At 38.5% G+C, this 21626-nt stretch overlaps 1 pseudogene; it reads right to left on the bottom strand.

The window, feature by feature from the left end:
• The window catches only part of LOC148005534 (polyubiquitin-C-like), a 1830776-nt pseudogene that overhangs the window by 307466 nt on the left and 1501684 nt on the right, over window positions 1–21626 (bottom strand).

Here is a 21626-nt window from a genome sequence, read left to right as displayed (position 1 = left end):
AGAATCAGGGAGTGGATTATACAGGAGAAAGTGTGGGAGTTAGGAAAGCCATTCTAGTAGTATTTTTTCCAGTTCTCTCCTTTTACATGGGTTCCTGGAACTGAACTCGGATTTCAAGGCAAGGGATTTATTTACCTTTCGAGCCTTCTCTGGCCCTCTTTGTAAGTACTTTTTAAATGGAGGGTTTTCCAAATTACTGTTTTGGGTTTATTCCCCTTTGTTTTTCTTATCTTTTTGTAGGGGAATTTGGTGGGGAAAATTCTATAGCTTTCTTGTTTTTTAACTTTTCCAAACATCCATTGTTATTGCACCCCAACCCGCGATCGGAGCGAGAGATGCAGCTCCCCGTTTTGGGGTACGCTCTTTCAATATCACTGTGCTTGATTGCCTGGTTGTCTTCATAGTGGTTTAGATGAATTCACCTTGTTTCTCTGGGAACATGGCTAATTAATTAATTGATTGATTAATTAATTAATTAACATGAGTACACTGTAGCTGTCTTCAGACACATCAGGATAGGGCATCAGATCCCATTACAGATGGTTGTGAGCCACCATGTGGTTGTTGGGAACTGAACTCAGGACCTCTTATCCACTGAGCTATCTCTCCTGCCCAGGTCCATGCCTCTTAGGGTATGTGCAATATTAGCACTTTTTAGTCCTTACTATAGTTCCTTGTTATATAGACATATGGTAGAGCTACATTTTCATTACAGTATTAATTGTACTGTTGTTGTCTCTGTGATGACTGAATCTAACTATTTTATTTATTCATTGAGTTAAAGTTAAATACTAATCAATCAAGATATTTGCTTAAAGAGAGCAGATCATACTGTTTATAATTACAAGTTTTGCTGGTAAAGTGTTACGTCAGAGTGGATCCTGGTACAGCTTTTAGAGTTAGCCTATAGAAAATGCAAAAATTTTCTTCAACATACCTTGGCAAATTTAATTTCTTAGACTTTGGTCATATATATTCAAGCTAAGAATGTTAAAAACAAAATCAATGCTTTTTATATTCACTACTTAAGAAACTCCTCAATTCTCGATAGCACCTTATGTGGGAAAAAGTGAAGGAGGAAAAGATTGCTGTGGTACTATTTTATTTCTTATATTTGGTCTGAAGTTTCTTTTATCTTTGTTTCCTTCTGGTGTTTGATTTAGGACATTAAGGTCCTTTCAGATTCTTTCACTAGTAGGGAGGGGCTGACTGTACAAAGACCCTTGGCTTTTGTGTTTTGAGCCCTTTAGGTCTTTTGACTGTCCTGTATAGCCTTCAGCCTGTGTATTGATCTTACACAGCCTGCAGTGTAAGCAGTTGAGAGAGCTGGTCTTGCTACCTGTGTTTAGAAGTGGAGGGATGTTGGAAATCAAAGTGTGCATGGGAAGGGTGACTTGGGAGAGAGATGCCTAGATCAGCCCATTCTTATCTGTGAGAAAGCTTTGGAAAAATACCTGCTGTGTTTTCAGTTGCTAATTTTCAGTTGTGAAGGCCTCATCTCAGGCAACCTTGACTTCCTGTCCTTTTTTTTCTCTCAGACTCAGGGAACCCCAACTATGTTGTGGGATTGGCGCCACCTTGTGTCCCAGCTCAGGACTGGTGTGGTACCTCTGGTTGCCTAGGTTTGCTTGGGACTTGGGAAGGGAGCCTCTCAGCTAGCTCTCTGTATACCCTTTAGACTCATGCTTAATTTCCACCCTGAAGCAGCTTTAGAGTGAAGCCCTAGTTGTTAATAATGAGTGGATGGGGGTGGATTTCCGTATCGGGTTACTTTGGTTCTAAGCCAGACATGGGTTTGTCAATTTGTTACTAAAATTTCCAACCCTAACAGCCCATGTAAAAGACACACAATCCAAATATTTTAATTATAAGTTATATGCCTACATTGGGCATATCTAATACAATACTAACTTATTTCCCAATTCTAAGACTCCTTACTACTTCTGGTTTCTCCCAGCCACATGATTCTGGTGTATAGTGGCTTCCTTCTCTCCTCTTCCTTCATTCTTTTTCTCCTTCTACCTGCCACCCCCTCCAGAGCCTCCAGTCCCACCTTTCCTATCCAGTACCCAATCATAGGCTCTAACCATTTATTGACCTATTAAAGTGGAGAGAAGGTTCACATAGCATCACCTAAGTACATGATGCTCTGCTTGTGGGGTTGGGGCAACCCCTCTTGAGGAACCAATATGAATAATAATATACAAGCAGCATCAAGCCAAACCACTACAGTTTACTCGTAAGATCTCAGTTTTTAGTACAAAATCCAATAATGTTAGTTGTTTAAATGTGTGTCTTACCATATTTCTTACACAGCTATTTTCCAAATGTGGGTTTGTCTGGTGTTCTGTACCAGCATAGAGTATTCATAGTTAACAGTATATTTTCTTGCCACCAATACATGAATTTTTGTTGGATATGCTAAAGAGTCATAATGGTTTTACAAAGAAAAGCTAATTGTCAGAATTTTGTTTTGTTTTACAGTCAGAGTTTTCTGTATAGCCCTGGCTGTCCTGGAACTCACCTTGTAGACCAGGCTGCCTTCAGACTTACAGAGATGTGCCTGCCCTCTGTCTCTTAATGCTAGGGTTTAAGTCCTGTGCCCAGCTTGATATTTTTATTTGTCATTCTCTCTCTCCCTCTCTCTTTTTTTTTTTTTTTTTGCCCTTGTCAATGGATTTTATTTGGTCACAGGGTCACAGGCCAGGTATGGCCCCAGCCTTATTTGACCTTCTTCTTTGGGGCTCAGGTTGTTGGAGTGGCCGAACTTCTTGTAGCAGTTGACTACACTGTGTGCAGGCATGAGTAGCACTTGTGGCAGATCATCTTGTCACAATTGTAATTCTGGACAAGGTGACAAAGGGATGACTCGATGATGCCACTGTGCAGACACAGCACCAGGTGCAAGGTGGACTCTTTCTAGATGTTGTAGTTGGACAGGTTGTGGCCATCCTCCAAATGTTTGCCAGCAAATATCAGCTCTGCTCATCGGTGGGATGCCTTCCCTGTCTTGGATCATTATTGATGGTGTCACTGGGCTCAATCTCAAGAGTAATGGTCTTGCCCATTAGGGTCTTCATGAAGATCTGCATGTTGGTATCTGCTACTTGGCCACCTTGTTGAAGAGAAAGAGTGGTTTGGGGTTTTTGGGATTTTTTTGTTTGTTTGTTTTCTTTTTTCTTTTTAATACTTAGATCATTTTGTTGACTTCTCGGTGTTTGTTGAGGGCTGGTATAATTTGCATTTTAAATATATTTACCTGGATCTTCACTGCTTGCTCTCTCCTTTATCTTACCAGGCAGGTGTCCTTTTTTTTGGGACTGAATAGACTTTTTTTTTTAATGGTTTCTAGTCTGTGTTCTTTCACTGCCCTTTTATGAGTCAGTTTTTCACAGAGTTGGCTGTCACAGTGCAGGAAAGATTCGGCCAGAGCTTGAAACAAGGAGAAATGGGTGGCAGTTTTAGGACCTGTACTATCATATTTTGGAACACCAGGGGGATTATTAGAAGTAATATTATTATAAAGTAATGTTAATCTAATAGTTGGGTTATAATAATCCTTATTAACAATCTTTGGTTATTCTAAGTCAGTAATTTTCCTTATGAGATAATATTTACTTTCATCTCCATAAATATAATAGTCATGCGGCAGAACTAGTAACAGCTAATGATGAAAGAACAATTCCCTGTGTGTATAGACTTTGTTTTTTTTTTTTTTTTTTTTTGTGAACTACTTTTTGAAATATGTTGAATTATAACAGCAGTATTGTTGGTATCAGGAATTGCCTTGAGCAGCGACACCATTTGGTAACTGTTGACATGGCAACAGCCCTACTTCCCAGTATTCCTTTGGTCCAAATCCCAACTCCTTGTGGGAATAGTTATGTCATATACCAAATGAAAGGCAGACTTCTTCTGCCCTCATGCTCTCTCTTCTCTTCATTCTTTTCTCTTCTTTCTCTTGCCCCTTTCCCTTGACTTGTTCTCCCATTAAATTTCACCAAGTGGAACTGTGTTAGTTTTGTGTGCTCTATTTGGATGGGTGTGGTGGGTATTTTATTACAACGAGATTTTAATAACAACAAGTATGATAATTTAAGAGCTTGGAAATCAGACTGACTGGAAATAAATTCCAATTTGGGCACGTACCAGGTGTTGAACTTATATTACTAATATACAAGTTGTGGGTGATAGTAATTTTTCCCTATAGTGTTGTGAGAATTAATCTAACTCCTTGTAAACTTCTTGTGTTTTATTACTTATCAACAACATTGGGTAGTAGTAGCCATTGTAATTGTTTCATTAAGTAAAATTTGTAGAGTTGTGCAGAATGGAGTTTATCAAAGCTAAATAGGTGAAACTACACATAACTAAATTGTATAATCAGATTTATCTTATAAAATTATAATCTTAAAGGAAGAAGGTTAGAATGTAGAATAGGAAATAATGCTATGCTATTGTTAGAAGTGATTGAACATTCTATCAGAAAACTGAAGAAATGGAAATTCATCTATTAAGGTGGAGTTCAGTCCATAATATATTCTATATTATGTTAACATTATTCTTAAATGTGATTTTTTAAAATTGACTAACTATGTTTTTAATGAGAAGAATTAGTTTGGGTTTGAATGCTCTTTTTTTCCGTTTAGGCAATATGTCAGTATTGAGGGCACCCAGACATCAGAGCTCTGGAAGGCATGTTGATACTGTTTTCTTCTTTGTCTCCTGGGTGTAAGAAGTATAACAGATCTTAAAGATCTGTATTCTTGTTTGTTTAAAAAAATTGACACATGAGAGAGAGAGAGAGAGAGTGAGTGTCTGTGTGTCTGTGTGTCTGTGTGTGTATCTGAAATGATAACAATATATTCTTTGGAAAGTATTTTGTTCTTTCTCAATTAAATTTATTCATTTGTTCAAATTGGCTACCCTTTATTATCACAGGTATAGGAAAATTAGAATAGTACTGCTTTAGTGTACGTTGAAATATACAGAGAAGAGTATCTTAAATTGAGGACTCCGTTATCTCACATAGATGAGAGCTTCTGGATATTTTCTATATCTTTTTATTGCACATTAAGGGGAATTTGCTGCTATACTGTGTCTTCAGACTTTCTCTTCTGTTCAAATAACTCCTCCCTTAATGTAGGTAAACATACTAACTTCTGGGTTTTGGATAATTCTGTATCATTGAGTTGAGTCAACTGGGCAGTCTGCTTTGCAAATGAAATTTCAGGTTGATGTGTGTACTACTTACTGGTATTAGAAGCATTTATTTAGCATTTTTCTTTAGTTCTTTCTGGACAAGATAGCTACATTTGCAGTTTCATTTGAAAGTCAGTTTTTCTCTTATGTGAAAATACTAGAAAATTCTAGATTCCCAGCAAGACTTTATTTTGTTCTGGATAGTTTTGACTCAGCTCTGAAAGGGATTTTTTTGAATGTAAAGGAATTGATTTTAGGCTAGGGACACTTACCTTCTGGTCTATTGTTCTTTTGTCTGGCTTATGTAGTGAGGCAGGAGAGCTTGTGTGTTATATGTTTCTTTGTTCTGAGCAACCTGCTCTCAAAATCTATTTATACCTACTTATACCAGAATTACAAAAGTCTGATTGTAGTTTTTTGTCTCATTTTCTTCTCCTACAATCTGAACCTGGTATCCGAGTTGCCTGTTTTTCATTGTAAGAAACCAAAGGCCACAGAAAACTGACTCTGCTGCTGTTAGATTGAGTCAGTTCATCAAAGCCATGTTTGGTGGAGCAAGCTTTTAATCCTAGCAGGTGAACTTCTATGAGTTCCCGGCCAGGCTGGTGTACATAGAACACCTTTTCATCCTGATACTAACACCCAGCTGGAGTGGCATTATTACCAGAATAAACTGAAAGGAAAAGCCGGTGCACATAAGTTCTTTAAAGCAATAGTCCTCCCATGGATGGTCTCTGAATGTTGGTGTTGGTGTTGGTGCATTAGAAGTAAAAGTAGAATTGGAATAATTAGCACTTTGAAGGCTTTAAGAATGCTAGTGACTGTAGAGAGAGTATCTTGTGTATTTGTATGGATATATCACCTTTCAGTTAAAAAAAATTATGGCCTATAGGAAAGGGTAGAATAGAAGGTGGGACATCCAGGAGGCAGAAAGAATTCTGGGATAGAGCCAGGTTGGAGAGATTTGCCCTGGAAAACGTGACCAGACAGACTCGTGGTTCCTGAGCACAGGTAATGAGCCACATGGCGGAATGTAGATTTGAGTAAGTGGGTTAGAATTTGTCAGAGAAGAGTCTAGCTCTATGGCCAAGGTATTTGTTAATATATTTTGAGTCTCTGTCTTATTTCTGGGAGCATGGGGCTTGGAGGAAGAACCGGGTCCAAACTTCTACAAGTGACAACATGAATCGAAACAAAATCGAAATCTGAGCAATGACCAGTGTATAGTTTTGGTTACTGGAACTGGAGGATGATGTTCACCTGGAACTCAATCCCAATTTAGGTTGGGAGTGAAAGCATGATTTTTTCATATTAACTAGATGAGCTATTAGCGATGTGGCTTATGTCACCATGCAGACACTAAAGTTTAGGTTCTTCAGTATTTTTTAGAACTTAAAAGCAGACACCATGGTACCTAATCTCGGCTTTCAGGAGATGACACCAAGAGAACAGAACTTTCAAGGGAAGGCTACAGAGCAGGGAACCCCGGCTCAAGGAAAGACACAACCACTATGGTAACCAGAGTCTAAATGCCTCATTTGACTGAGCTGGTTTCTTAGAAAAAATATTTCCGTAACTCTGTTGGAAAATTAGTCTCTTTACAATCACAAGATCTTCATTTGTTTTACTACCCTGCATTACAGTTCCAAAGAAATTGGCAAGTCTTTCCCATTGGTTTCCTTGTAGAATAAATTATAAAACCACAAATATTAAAAAAAAAATCATTGTTTTAGAAACACATTAACGAGAAGAAAGACATATAACAGAGTAGAAAGGATCTAGATTTTGGTTTTATCCCAGTTACTTCTGTTTCCTGTTTTGTCAGATTTAAAAAAAACAATGGTTATTTTAGAAACGACCCTGTTGAGGAAAAACAGAATCTGGCCATCTGGATTTCTTTTCTGGAATTAGTCTTTCTTGGTTGCCATCATCTGCTTACACGGTCCACCAGGAAGGGTGATTGTAGACACATATTTATAATTTATATGTGTATCAGTTTTTCAAGTTTTCTAGGGCTCTTATTAGCTGTTAAATGTTATCGGAAAATTTTGAGATTAGTGATTTGTGTCAGTAGATCTTGGGATAACTTCCTGAGCTATTTGAGTCTTTTTTTGATTGCTTGTGGTCAGTTTCTTCAGCATACTTGTGTACCATGTTGCTTTTCCTTTCTGAATTTCCTACTTCGTATTATTAAACAGATAGAAATTTAAGTTCTAGAAAGCCAGGGATGTGTAACTGAAGGAAGTACACAGTACGTGTCCCATGCTGAACACTAAGAAAATACTTAGTGAACATCTGTCAAAATGAGGGAAAAAAAAACTGTTGTGCATGTTTGTTGGTGTTTCTAAGTTCCTTTGTTGCTCAGTCTGGTGGGTAGACTCCAAGTCAGCTGCTTGTTTTAGTAGTCTGCATCTAGATTTTGACCTGGGTAGGTGCTTGTTCTTTGAAAATAGCAGGAAACTAATCTTCTTTTGTCTTGCTTTCCATCACTGGCTGGCCAAGCATGGTTTTGCAGCAGAATATTTTCCTTGCTTACTTAATTAGCTTCATCTTATTAGCCACTGGAGTTTTAAAATATTTAACATCCTTTTATAATTCATATCTTTTTCATTTCTTTTGGATGGGCCACCGGAAGTCAAATACTAGAGGAAATGTTTAAGTTCCACAAAATGAAATATTCCTTTCCTTTAAAAAAGTGGTCATAATACTTTGATACTATATTCTTGTTTTAACTTCATGACATTCATTTTTGTATCTTAAGGTCTTTGACCCATTTGGAGCCTGTAAAAGTATTTGATAGATATAAAATGACTAGATTGTCTTTTACTAAATTTACAGCCAAACCTGTGCCTAAAACTCCTTTTCCAATGCCTTTCTTCTACTTTTTTTCCAATACCACATTCTCCGTGAGTCATTATTAGACATCGCACAAAAATTAAATGTACAAAGAGTCATTTTAGAAATTAGTATCTTTGACTTCTACACATTAGCTCTATAAAAATCAGGTCTAATATTGACTTGTATTGTTAGATGAAGCATCTTTCGTGTTTTTTGGAAACTGATTTCTTGTTCCTTATACTAAGAAATTAGGTCAATGTAACCAGAGCATTTGATCCATCTGTGACTTCCTTTGTGTGCTGTTTCCTGAATCATCTCTTTGATGATTCCGTTTAGACCTATTTAATCTCTGCACATGTTTGGGGCCTTTTACACACCCTTCCTGGATTCCCAGGATGTAGATGTTTTCTACCCTGTTAGCAACTTTACTTTTCATTCTACAAGAGCAACAATTTAAATTCTATTAGTCACATTCTGACTCTCAGTGATTACTCTTTCACAATTTTGTGTCTTGGTCTCTGATTTCTCCAACTATTCCTCCACATCCTTTCTCCATGTGCTTGTCTAGTTTGCCCTCCACTGAGGACCGTGTATCCTTGCATTTCCATGAATCTCAGATAGAGTAGCTCACTCTGCTTGTGGAGAGACCCATGCACTCTGCTGCACTGTGGAACAGGTCAGCTAGCCCAGTGAAGAGGAACACTATGGTGTTGCCTCTCAGGCCAGGGCAGTGGGGGTGCATGGCCAATACTCAGTGGTCAAACATGAACTTTGCATAATTTCCAAGTGAGACTCTTATTTTAAAAGTCCTTAAAATATAAAGGTAATGCAACTTCCTTTTAAAGCTTAATTCATGGTTGTAACTTTGGAATATAATATATCATGGCTGTTGTCTTTGTTTAGTGGCATTTTCTGTTGGATTGTTATTGATGACACTTAAATTCTTGCAGATTAAATAGTGGACTGTTGTGAAAACACTGGATAATCTGCTCAGTTTGTCTTGAGTTTGTAAGAATGTGACATGTACTTACATTTTACCAGAAGCCATAGCTATGGGTGCTAGGATCTGAAAATATCTGTATGGGCTGTGTATTAGGTAAAGATGTTGATGGTTATTGGTCAGATAAGGAAAAGTTATTGGTGGGGTTGTATTTAAATGCTCCCTACATACTGGCTCCCAAGATCTGGAAGCCCTGAGGAGCAGATCCTCAGGTACCCCAAGTGATGCTTTGTAAACTTTGCTTCTTAGTTTAACTCATCAAAAATGGATAGAGTCTGTGATTAGGGAATAGAAGAAGAAAGGTGGGACTTAAGGATGGAGTGGAGGGTCTCAAGAGAGAGGAGAATGGGGAACAAGAGAGGAGACCAAGGGAGGAGGAAACCACCATGTAAGGAGATGGACCCTGAGCATATGGCCTGGAAAAACAGCAAGTAACAAGGGACATTATGGCATGGAAATAGGTTAGTATAGCTCTAAACCTGCCCTATTAGGCTTATGACCTGTAAATAAAGTACCTGGATTGTGTGTCTTTTATTTGGACTAGTTAGAGTAAATTCCTTTTGTAATTGGTGCCCTTGAGTCTGAGATTAAGTCTCATGCTCTACTGAAATGAAGTTAGATATTATACTGTGTATTTCTGGTGGTGCAATAACTTTGCAGTTTTTCATAGAGTATTGAGGTGTTTCAATATGTGTGAAAAAGAGGCAGTGAGTAGTTTTTTTAACTATGTGCTACTGCAGTGTACACAGAATAGCTTTGTTTGGAATTAGCTAAAGTGATAGGTTTGGGTCTTGCTTTACTAACAGTGTTGTTTGTAGCAGAAAAGGTTCTATAACAGCACACATCATGCTTAACCTAATAATATTATCCAGAAACAATGACCAATTTCTTTAATATACTTATCCATTATTAATGGACTTCTTTATGGTTCAGGTGCCGGGCACATTTATACATCTGGGTGAGATTGCAAATTTGGTTTGGATATTACAAATGCTGATAAGGTGTTTTTCTATCGATACTGGAATAATGTTCTGTAAAGCAGTTACTACTGACAAAAATTGAGCTCAGGTTTTTTAGTTGAAGGTGCACTTGTTTCATGACAAATAGAAAATAATGCTGTTAGACTGTTTTTACCTGTGTGTAGAAAAACTTTAATGTTTAAGATAAAGTGTCATTATAGTATATAAAAATATTTACATAATGTGCATATATTTGTGTGTGTGTGTTTGTGTGTGTGTGTGTGTGTGTGTGTGTGTGTGCGCGCACGCATTTATTGATGGATGTAGTGTATAGATGAGATCATCTAGTTACACTGACTTAGTATCTGGATATGGGAAACAGGGAACCAAACTTTCTAAAAATGATTAGTAAGTTTTTGCTTAATCAAATGGCTGGCAGAAACTTGAAATTTCTTTAACATATTAGTTTTAAGTTCTATAGAAAGTTCTTTTAGGAAAGAAAAAATAACCATTCCAAGAAAGTTCTTTTTGTTTTTCCAATTATAGTGAGCTGCATTGTTCTCCTAAGCAAGGAGGTGGACTTCATCCTTCTTACCACTTTCATCCTTGCCTACCCCAGGGACTGTGTTACAATGTAACAGGATGGTTTCCATTTATTAAAACATGATACCGTGAGTTCATTGTGACGTGCTTTTGTCTGAACAGTGCTGAAGAAAAAAAAAAACAATTTTATTAGTTTTTGTACTAAGTATAGAAATAATGGCCATTCATGCAGGTGTTTGGAACCTAAATATTTGCACCTGAAAATAATAGAAACCATATTTCCTTAATAAAATTTAAGGAAAATCAGTTTTAACATAATGATTAAATCTTATTTTATTGCAGACCTAATATCAGATTAATCAGTGAGTAAGAATCCCGATTCTACGCAAAGAAATTGATTCTGTTTTGCTCAAGAGATGAAATTGCTTCTTGTGGCCATGAAGGCAGGTATGGAGAAGCTAAGTGAGTTCTATTTCTTAATGGATAGTTGATTTTTTTTATATTTTTAGAAAGAGTAAGCCTCGCAAGTCAGTTCTACAATTTCCACATATGAAATATATATTACAAAGGAAATATTTTAGTCTGAGTCCTTCATCTATACTACCATGTAAAGAATTTTAAATAACATAATAGTCCCTAGTGATTCTCCAGTGAAAACCAAAATAATAATAATATTAATATTAATAATAATAGACATTGTCATGTTTATCTTCCATCTGGTATAAAATGGTAAGAAATTGAAAGCTACATTTCTCATTTTCTTTTTCTTTTTTTATTTGAATGGCATTGGCAGGGCCTTATTTGTCAGTCTTTACAAATAAGAAAAACTCACCTCACAACTGTTCATAACTGCAGTTCTGGGCAGTCCGTCTCTTCCATCAAGTCACATCCATCAAGAAATACACAGAAAATTAAGCTGAAACTCGATTTTCTTCTAAATTAAAAGTAAACGATTTTCTACCATTGCTGGTGATCAATGTTGGCATCTCTGTGGTGCGTAAAATGAGGCAGGCAGCCGTTGGGCATCAGTGCTTAAAGCTATTGATGGGGGTGGATCCAGACACCTATGGAGATGCTGCCACAGGCAGCCAGCGACTAGAGATGTTACTCAACAGACAGTTTTCTGAGGGAGCAAAGCTTAAGTTACTGGGGGGTTGGCACTCTCTATGACAAGCGAAAAACCTATGAACTCTTAACTCCTTGGCGTCAGTGAGAAAGACCAGGGAAGAGAGAAAATTCAAACACACACACACACGCACACACACACAAACACACACACACAAAAACACACAAACACACACACACACACACACACACAAACACACACACACACAGAGTTTATGTTAGAAGGAACAGTGTTCCAGCCCATCATACACAACAGATCCACATAGTTGATGGATGCCCTAACCCTTGTGCTTTATTCTTTGTTCTATCACTTATATATCCCAGCCAAATTTTTCAAGCATCATTAAATTGCAATGTAATTGTTTTAGTTTTCTTCTAAATAAAGACAGGAGTATTATTTCATTATTTATCCTTAAAAAGTATCCTTAAAAGACTCACAGATCTAACCACTTATATAAATATCAGTCATATCTACTTTAAATCCTCAGAATGAGTATCTACTCAAGAGCAATTTTTAATAAATCTCATCAGGAAGCTGAGGGCAAAAATGTGTATAAGAAATCAATTGTTAGTGCCAGAGATGTTGGCCAGTGAGTGAATTTTCCCATAATTCTTAGATTAGGAGGAACATGCTGGCACTGAACAGAGTAGAAATCCATAACAGCATAACAGCATCAAGTCCTCAGGACACATAGCTCTCGGGACACATAGTCCTTGGAACTGTCACACTGAGTCGCACCCACACGACTGTGGTAATGGGGGGGGGGTGCATACTAGATCCTATCTCCATTTTAAACTTGATACTTAAATGGTTTATTTTATTTACATGAAAAATGCATGAAGCTTGGGATTTGCTTCTCAATAACTTGAGAGGTTTCTTAGTTGTTTGTAGTTCTCTGTGGTGATGTGAATGTTAGGAAAATCCCAGAAGCCACTGAGTACTAACAGAGTATTATTTATTCTTCTGCTCTTAGCAAGAGGGCAAGAAACACCTGTAGCTGTTTCTTAAGCAGGAATATGTTCAGTGAATTTCTTTAGTGTTTTACAGTTTTCATGGCACACATTCCTTTGTCATATTTAGTTCAAGTATTTTGTTGTTGTTTTGTTTTGTTTTAGTTTCTTGAGAATAGTATTGTCCCCTTGCTTTCTGTGTTTGTCTTTTGTATATAAAAAGGATACTGATTCCTGTGCTTTAACTTTGTGTTTTTCAACTTTTATCAATATTTATCAGCTCTAGGAGTTTTTTTTTAAGATTTAGTTTTTATGTATAGAATCTTAAAACCTGAAAATAAACATATATTGATTTCTTCCCTTCTCATTTGTATTTGCTTCATTACCTTGACTTGTTTAATTGCTTGACCTAACACTATAAGAAGTTTGTTGAGAAGTGAGAAGAGTGAACATCCTTGTCTTGGTCCTGATTCCAACACAAATACTTTGACTTCTTCTCTCTTATGAATGACTTTTGCTGTATATTGCCTTTATCAAGTTGAGGTAAATCCCTTGTATCTCTATTCTCTGCAAGACTTTCATCTCAAATTGAGGCTGTATTTTATCAAAGGTCTTTTATGTTTGCAATAGGGTGGTACTTGTACTTATGTGGTAGATTATGTTAATTCTCATGTATTGACTCTTTCCTCCATCTCTGGGATGAAGTTGCCTTAAGCCTAATGGGAAATCTGTTTGTGTTAATGCATTTGGTTTACACATATTTTATTAATGCCTTGTGCACGTATGGTCATCAGAGATGTTGGTGTATGACTTTCTTTTTTGGTTGTTTGGTTTCAGCATCAGGATTAGACTCCCAGTAAATGTTTTCTAACTGTTTTTGGAATATCTTACCTTTTAAGCTTTGAGAATGTGGTGGCCGCCATTTTCATTCTTTTCTTCCCCTACCTTTATATCGGCTCAAATAGGATTCAGGAAGTAATATTGACTTATTGTCAATACAGATTACAATACTGTGCACACTCAAAAGGTATACTTCTTGGTTCTGAACCATGAATGATCTTGGTTCCATTACTATAGGGCAGCTGATAGAAGCTGAGGTAAGGTTATTGGGCAGTATCACTAGAGAGGCTGTAATTGGCAATTGTGAATTAGTTTAAGGGGTATACTGCATAGCTAGCAGTCTTTAAAGTGACCAGGTTGGGTGCCATAAGGAGTTGGTACACCAAGGTCAGGGTCTGAATCAAAAAGCTAAATGACAAGTTAGTACCATTTGTGAGGGGGGGATGTCAAGGACGTAAGGACCCTGGAGGAGTGTTTGATTATTTCTCCTATTTTTCTGATATCTAGATTTTGAGAAATTGGACAAAATTTCTCTAGATGTGGATAGTACTCACTGAAGACCCTGCTTGGTTTTTACATTAGAGTTTACCAACAACTCCTGTTTTCTACCTGGGATTCCATGGGTCTGGTATATAGAAGAACAGGGTCTTGCATTGCTGACAGAAGTGATTGGTCCTTGATCCTAACATATGTATCTGGAACGACCAATGTGGGCAGCCCCCATATTTGTCTGGCCATTTTTTGCAATCATCTTTTGTCTGGTCAAAGAGGAAGCAGACAAAGAGAACATAATATGTAGAAGGAATGACAGATATAGGGATGACAGTAATTTGGATTGGCTCCCAGCATGGAGCAGTTTCCTGATCCTATTGGGAAAGTCTGTTTGTTATCAGTGGGGATTCCTTGAACCTCAAATCTCTAGATGTAAGTGATACTATGGATGGAAACGATCAGATGAGAAGCCCAGGTCTAATCCAGTGGAGTGGAGCACAGATGCTAGAGTGGAGTCTCATTCTTCTGGGATTGGGGACAAGGTGGGTGGTCTCAACATCTTGTGGAGCTTAAGAGAGCAGGGTCCATGAAGGGCCCTACCATTTAGGAGAGACAGCTAAGAGCTGCTGATCTGGAGGGGACAGAAGAACTTGGTCTCAAATGTTGATAGGTAGTGGACAGGAGACAGCGTGTGGCCTTAGTCAGTGTTGGTCAGTAGAGTTCCATAGGAGAGAAAGGGGGTGACAAAGTAATGGGGTAAGTCAATGGTCTAGGAGGGGAGCGCATTTACTTGAAAGACCAGGAATTAGTACTGACATCGATACATGAGTTTGAAAGGTGAGACAAAAAGAGGTCACTTGGGAAGAGCTTGTAGCCTAAAATGAGCCAGAGGTAGGAGTTTTGCCCAATCAAAGTTCCTGTGACAGTTTGACAAGAGTGGTTTTTAGGGAGCAGTTAGTTCTTTCTACCTTACCTGAAGATTGAGGGTGGTATGGAATATGAAAATGCCAGGTGATGTCTAGGGCCTTAGACAGAATTTCAGAAATTTGGGAAGTAAATTCGGGACCATTGTCTCACTGACGGTATGAAAATTGGGGATGATCTGTTGGAAGAGGAGCTCAGAAACTGTCTGAACCCTTTTGTTAGTTGTGTGATATGCCTCCACCCACCCCAAGAATGTGTCAATCAAAACTAGGAGGTACTTGGCACATTTGGCATGTGGGTAAAGACAAGTTGCCAGTCAGTTCCAGGAAGTGAACCTCTGCCTTGTTGGGTAGAAAAAGGGGTGCTACAATACCAGAGGTTGAAATCTGACACTTGACAGACTTTGGAAGAGGCAGTGATGGATTTTAAGAAACTTAAGTCCTTAGGAGTAGGCTTCAGGTGGGTTTTAACAAAATAAGACAATGCCTTGCTGTTAGGATGAAAGATGTGGCCAAAATAGGACAGAATTTGATGAGTGTTAGGAAGTGAGAGTGGGGATGTGGGTTGCAGTGTAAGAATGTCCTGGGGAGGGTGAGACATGTGTAGGCACCTACGGGCCGCAGCTCTGGCTGCCTCTTCAGCTCCCTTGTTTCCCTTGGAGACAATAGAGTCATTCGTCAGGTGGGATCGGCAGTGGACAAACCCAATAGCTGTGTGGAGATGGGAGGCCTTTAGCATGGCCATAATTTGGTTTGCATTAGTTACTGATCCTCCTTTAGTCATAAGTACCCCATGCTCCTTCCAGTTAGTGGCATGGGTCAGGATGATATGGAAAGCATGTTTAGAATCTGTGTAGATGTTGAGGGTTTGTCCCTGTGCCAGTTGAAAGGCATGGGTAAGGACTACTACTTCAGCCTGTTGATTGGTGGTATGAGCAGGAAGGGCCTGTGCCTCAGTGTCTGACACTATGGGGCAGCTGGCTCTTATGGCTCCTTCTTGTAGAAAGGAGCTTCCATCTGTATACCAGGTATAGATGGTCTGAGGCAAATTGCCCTCCTGTATGTGTGAAGGGTGAGGTAATAATTCCTCTAAGGTTTTAGTGCAGGGGTGAGATAAGGAGTGGTTAGTATTTGGTGGAGAAAGAAGATTGGAAAGGCAGGTGTGATTGAAAGGTTAGTGTGGAGTCTTCTATTAGTGCTACCTGAAGAGAAAGAACCTTGGAGGGAGGTAGATTCTGTAAACCTTTGAAAGGTAGGAGCTGTGACATGTTATAAGAGGAGAAAACCATTATAGGCAACCCAAATGTTAGGTTTTCTTATTCTTCAATAAGGAGTTCAGCAGCTGCTAAGGTACAAACACAAGGTGCCATCCCTGCATGGTTAGATCTAGTTTTTTTTGACAGGTATGCTACAGGTACAAAGGAGGGTCCCAGTTGGTGACCTAAATTCCCAAATGTTGGTATCAGGAACTGCTTTTACCTCCAGCAATGTTGTCATCTGGTCACCTGAGCATCTGCTGTCAAGGCAACGGTCATCCATTTCCAGCATACATTTCATGTTACAGTCACACCACATTTCACATAAAAGGCAGATCCTTTCTGCCCTCTTCCATTCTCTCTCCTCTCTTCCCTTTTTCTCCTCTCTTTCTCTCCTACCCCTCTTCACCCCTTGGCCTTTGTCTCTACCATTCCAATAAACCTCTCCACGTAGAGCCCTTTGGCCTGGTGTGGTTTGTCCAGACGTGAGCCATAGAGCCTCTCTGTAAAAGACAATGTAAAAGGTGGTATGTGTATGGCTACTTAAAAAGATAACCAAAAGCCATCAGTGGCTGAACAAAGAGGAAAGTGAAAGGAAATGGATTCATTGGATTTCAATCAACCTGATAACATTTTACATTTTATGCCCAGGTTTGGTGCCATAGGAGAACAGCCTATAGTATAGTTGGTGACCTCCAAAGGAGCTGGGAGTTGGGTTGAATCTTGTGAAAAGATCAAATACAGAGAACTCATTCTGAACCGTACACAGATCCCATAGGATGCTTTATGCTAAGAAATATAATGTCAGTGCTGGAATATCGATATTGGTTAAAACTTAGACTTTAATACCAAAGTACTCATTTTGGTTCAAACTGAATTTGAACACCTGCAGCGTGAAATACCGAAGAGGGCACAATCCCATATTACCCCATGTACCAGCAGGTCACATGGCACCAATGGGTCATTTGGCCCTGGTGGGCTGTTCTCATCTTGACAGACTTTCTGGCCTGTAGCTCCAGAAATCTCTTCACCCAATTAGCTATGTCACCTTAGAAAGTCACTACCATGACAAACCTCAGATTCGAGCATCCAAATTTATCGGCTGGCTGGGTGGTGGGGGTGGGACTGGGGCTGTAACTATCTCTGGAAATCAGTTGAGAAGCTGTGTGAAGGCAAAGACTTAGTTCAGCTCTTCCTTCACTCCTTCATTGGAGTCCCCATGGAGTCCGATGGTTAGCTTCAAGCATGCTTGTCTAAATCAGTGAGGTTCTGGCAGAGTCTCTCAGGAGACATCCACATCAAGCTTCCATCAATAAGGACTTCTTGGCATCAGCAATACTGCCTAAGTTTGGTGGCTGCATATGTGATAGATCCCCAGATGGGGCAGTATCTAGATGGCCTTTCCTTAAGTCTCTGCTCCACTCTATGTCCCTATATTCCGCTCCCTCTTGAGTATTTTGTTCCCCCTTCTAGGAAGGACTGAAGTGTACACATTTTGTTCTTCCTCCTTCTTGAGCATCATATGGTCTAAGAATTGTATCTTGGTTATTCCAAGCTTTGGACTAGTTAGTATCTACTAACTGTGTTAATTCACTCAGGATGATATTTCCTAGTTCTATCCATTTGCCTAGGAATTTCCTGAAGTCATTGTTTTTGAAAGCTGAGTAGTACTTCATTGAGTAAATGTGCCACGTTTTCTGTATCCATTCCTCTGTTGAAGGGCATCTGGGTTCCAGCTTCTGGCTGGAGGGCCTTTGCACTAGAATGCTTCCAGTCTGATGTCTCTCTCTCAGACATGCTCAAAAGTTTTTGTCCTGGGTGATTCTAGAATCCCATAAATCTGGATATAATATTTTGTGTAAAATTACGGAAGCATTTTAATTAAATTAAAATAAAGCAAAAGTTAAAACTATGGATAAACTCTCTTCCAGCTTAATTTTTTTCTTGGTTATTATCAGTATCTGAGATACCTGCTGGGTGACAACAGCAAATTAAGAATTACCCTGCAGTCCCTTAACCATTTTCTATGTATCTGTGGTGTTGTGTGTTGTAAGAATGTTGATGGATGTGAGTGTGTGGTGCATGCCTGTAACTGTGTGGCTTTACCCATCTGTGCATGTGTTTTTGGAGTTCTGAGAAGGATTTCAAGCGTCTTCTTTAGTGCTGTTCACTGTTCTTGACATGAGTTCTCTTGTTGAACTAGAAATTCAGTGTGGGATTGGAGAACTGGTCAGCGAGCCCTCAGGATTCAGAGGTAATAGTTATGTGTAGCTATCCCCTATGCCTGGCATTATGTATACATGCTGAATATTCACACCCAGGTCCATATGTTTCTACCCACTGAGCAATTTCCCAGTCCTAGAGTGGTGAATGTTTGCTTAAGATTTGATAACAGACCTTAATTGTTTTCTGTTTTTGCTTTCGTTTGTAATTTTCCATAGGTAACTCTGCAGGTGGATATTATAAAACACACCTGAATAGACCAGAAAATAAAAATAAGAGTAGATGCATTACAATCAATTCTATAAATCGTATTTTGCATACTTACCTTGTGAAGCACAGTTGATATTTCTGGGTTTGCCTGTTATATAAACAGCATAGTTTGATATAAGGACAGTTTAGACTCTTTAAATAGAAAAGGAATAATAGAGATACATCTCTTGAAATAGTATAGAGAATGTGATACTTTATCACATGAGAATTAAAACTGAGCCACATAGCCTTCAGCAAAGGAAATGAGGGAGAGGTATGTATATACCTTTTGCAGCACAGTCTCTGGAATAAAACAAACAGGGACATTTAAATAAATATATAGAAGCGTTTAAGACTTCACTTCTCTTCCAATATTTGCAATTACAGAGTCAAACATTATATCTTGGAGTCATAGATCACTGTGCTATCTAGGATTGCACGATGAGGACGGCATAGTGGCAGTATAGCAAAATAACTGATAGGAAAAGCAGAGCAGTCACCCCATTAGGATTCATATGAATTGCATTTCCTCCCTGCTGGGAACTAAGCAACAATGGGTGAAACTGTACAAGTACCTCTGTAGTAATTTGGTGTCTTGGGGTTATGTCCAGAGGATATACAGCTGGAGCACATGGTGTTCAATTTATTTTTAGTTTGTCTGATTTAAAATGTGATTGCTGTTAGTAAACATTTTTGTGAAGATTGCTTGAAATTTATTTGCACTTTATTAGAAATTGTAGAATCATATTTATACTTTCCAGTCCTGGGGGTAACTGATGGTTGTACATGGGGAACAACTAAGTCAGCAAATGATTAAGTCAGACAATGCTGAAGAAAAGAACATGGGATACCACAGATACAGCTGCCTAAGAACTGATAACCACAAGAGTCTCTTCCCTCAACCTTGACTCCTTTAAGGCATTGGCTTCAGCATCGGACAGGCCTTGAGAAGTTTGATCCTGGGTAAGGGAATAGAACTAGTGTTCTACTTATTCTTTTGTCCAGGTCTTTTAGACAGCCTTGGGCAGTCCTGGCTCCCCACATTAATAGGTACTTCATAGTATTCATAAGACTTTCCAGCTGGATGTGACTTTTGAGTTTTCTTTCATAAGCAAGGAAGTGTTAGTTCACAGTCCTGTCTAACTGGCTGCTTTCCTCAAACCTGCCATCCTCTTTGTAACCTCTCAATATAATTGATAAGCAACATATTCTGTGGCCTTGTAGTCTCTCTGTCCCTTGCATCTGATTCCCAGGCCCCAAAAACCTTTAATGGTAACTCTACCTCCACTTTTTTTCTTTCTGTGATTCATTTATTAGTCTAGATCACCAGGTAGAGATCCTACCCAAAAAAATCATATGATTGAGGAACACCAAAATCCTATAATTTCTTGGAAATTAAAAATCCTCACTCTCCTATCTTTGTCTTTAGTATCCCATCATGGTTATATGTGGCCATGATGCAATAAATTACTTCATACTCAAGGAATTAAGCATGTTTTCCCTTCAGGACACTCGACACACAATGTATGTGCTGCAGTAAAAATAAAAACAACAAAACAAAACAAAAAACCCGACAGAACTTGTTCCCAGGTATACCCTAGCTGTCTCACTCCCTTAATATTTCTGGTGCCATTGGAAATAGCAATAATTTATCTCAGTGGCTCCATGCTGCCCCATCTACTTTCTGACACACTGTTCTTCCCAACACGGCACCCTGTCAGGCTGCTCCTCCCTCATTCACAGCCCTCTAGGTTGGGTTTCCACCAAGCCAGGCATACACATCCCAATTCTTTGGTAGGCCCATGCATCTGGCCACCATACACTCTCTTAAACTCAATTAAGTTGCCTTATGAAAGAACACATCAAACAATATTTTCTGATGCAATCGATAAGATATAATTTGCCAATCTAGATGGCACAAAATCCTGTACACACCCATCCCTTGAGAATAGTCATAACAACCTGTAATATGTACAGAGAGGCATCTAAACATCTACTGCCATGTTCTCTGTGCTCTCACATTCTCACTCTGGCTTCCACTGCCTCTCTAAAACTTTTCTCCCACCCATCCTTCCTTCTTTTCCAATGACAGGCCTGGTTCTATCCTGTACCTCCCTTCACCTTAATAATGGCATCAATCTACTCTTTTACCCTTTTAATTAAAAAAAAAAAACAGAAAATTTTTCTCAAATATAAGTTGAGCACAACTATTATCATTCCGTAATTTAAAAGTATAAGATGTACCTAACACCCAGCCCAACTTTTATCAGTTAAACAGAACATTTAGTTATATATTTTAGCTTTTAAAAGGCTTAAAATCTGTTATATCCTGGCTAGCTTATGTATTATCTGATAACTAGCTAATTAAAATATGTATTCTCAAAGTTAAATAGTCTGAGTGGGTTATAAGATTATACTAAGTTTTCAACCCCGCCAGTAATCTGAGAAGTAGCCATATATCTGTAAATATAGGAAGCCTAGCATGGCTTCTGGAACTGAGACAGGTTATAGAGACAATTTTCTATTTGCACAGTCCCCTGTGAGCAACACGTTAGAGCAAGTCTTCAGGCTTCTGGCCTAGGATCATCAGACAGACTTTTGAAACACTGAATTTTGAAGGGCTGATCATTCTGGCTTGGCAGAAATTTTCAGCCAACTTATTCTGCAATGTTTCCTTTTCTGGACAGTAATTAGTCTGTAGAAGCATTGGAGCAATTTTTGCATAGTGCCTGTCTGCCACAATAAATCACCTCATGTGAAGGTGGAGATTTTCAATTTCTTCTTTGAATATATCAAAGGGGAGCTGGTGGGAGTGGACATGTCTCAATAAAAGTTAAAGAACATTAAATGTCATATTTTGTGGACTTCTGGTGTTTTTTAGAAACCATCTAACTATATAAATAATCTGGTCTGTTGTCGATTAATTATCTTACTAAATTATCTTAAAGCATTCTAACAATAAACTTAGAGACATGAATTTGTTATTTGGCCTTAAACTCACATGCTTAATCATCTCAGCTTCATT

Source organism: Rattus norvegicus, chromosome 5, assembly GCF_021556685.1.
Source record: "Rattus norvegicus strain SHRSP/BbbUtx chromosome 5, alternate assembly SHRSP_T2T, whole genome shotgun sequence".
NCBI classification, from domain to species: Eukaryota; Metazoa; Chordata; class Mammalia; order Rodentia; family Muridae; genus Rattus; species Rattus norvegicus.
Note: the sequence above shows the minus strand (reverse complement) of the source record. Positions and strands in the feature narration are given on the sequence as shown.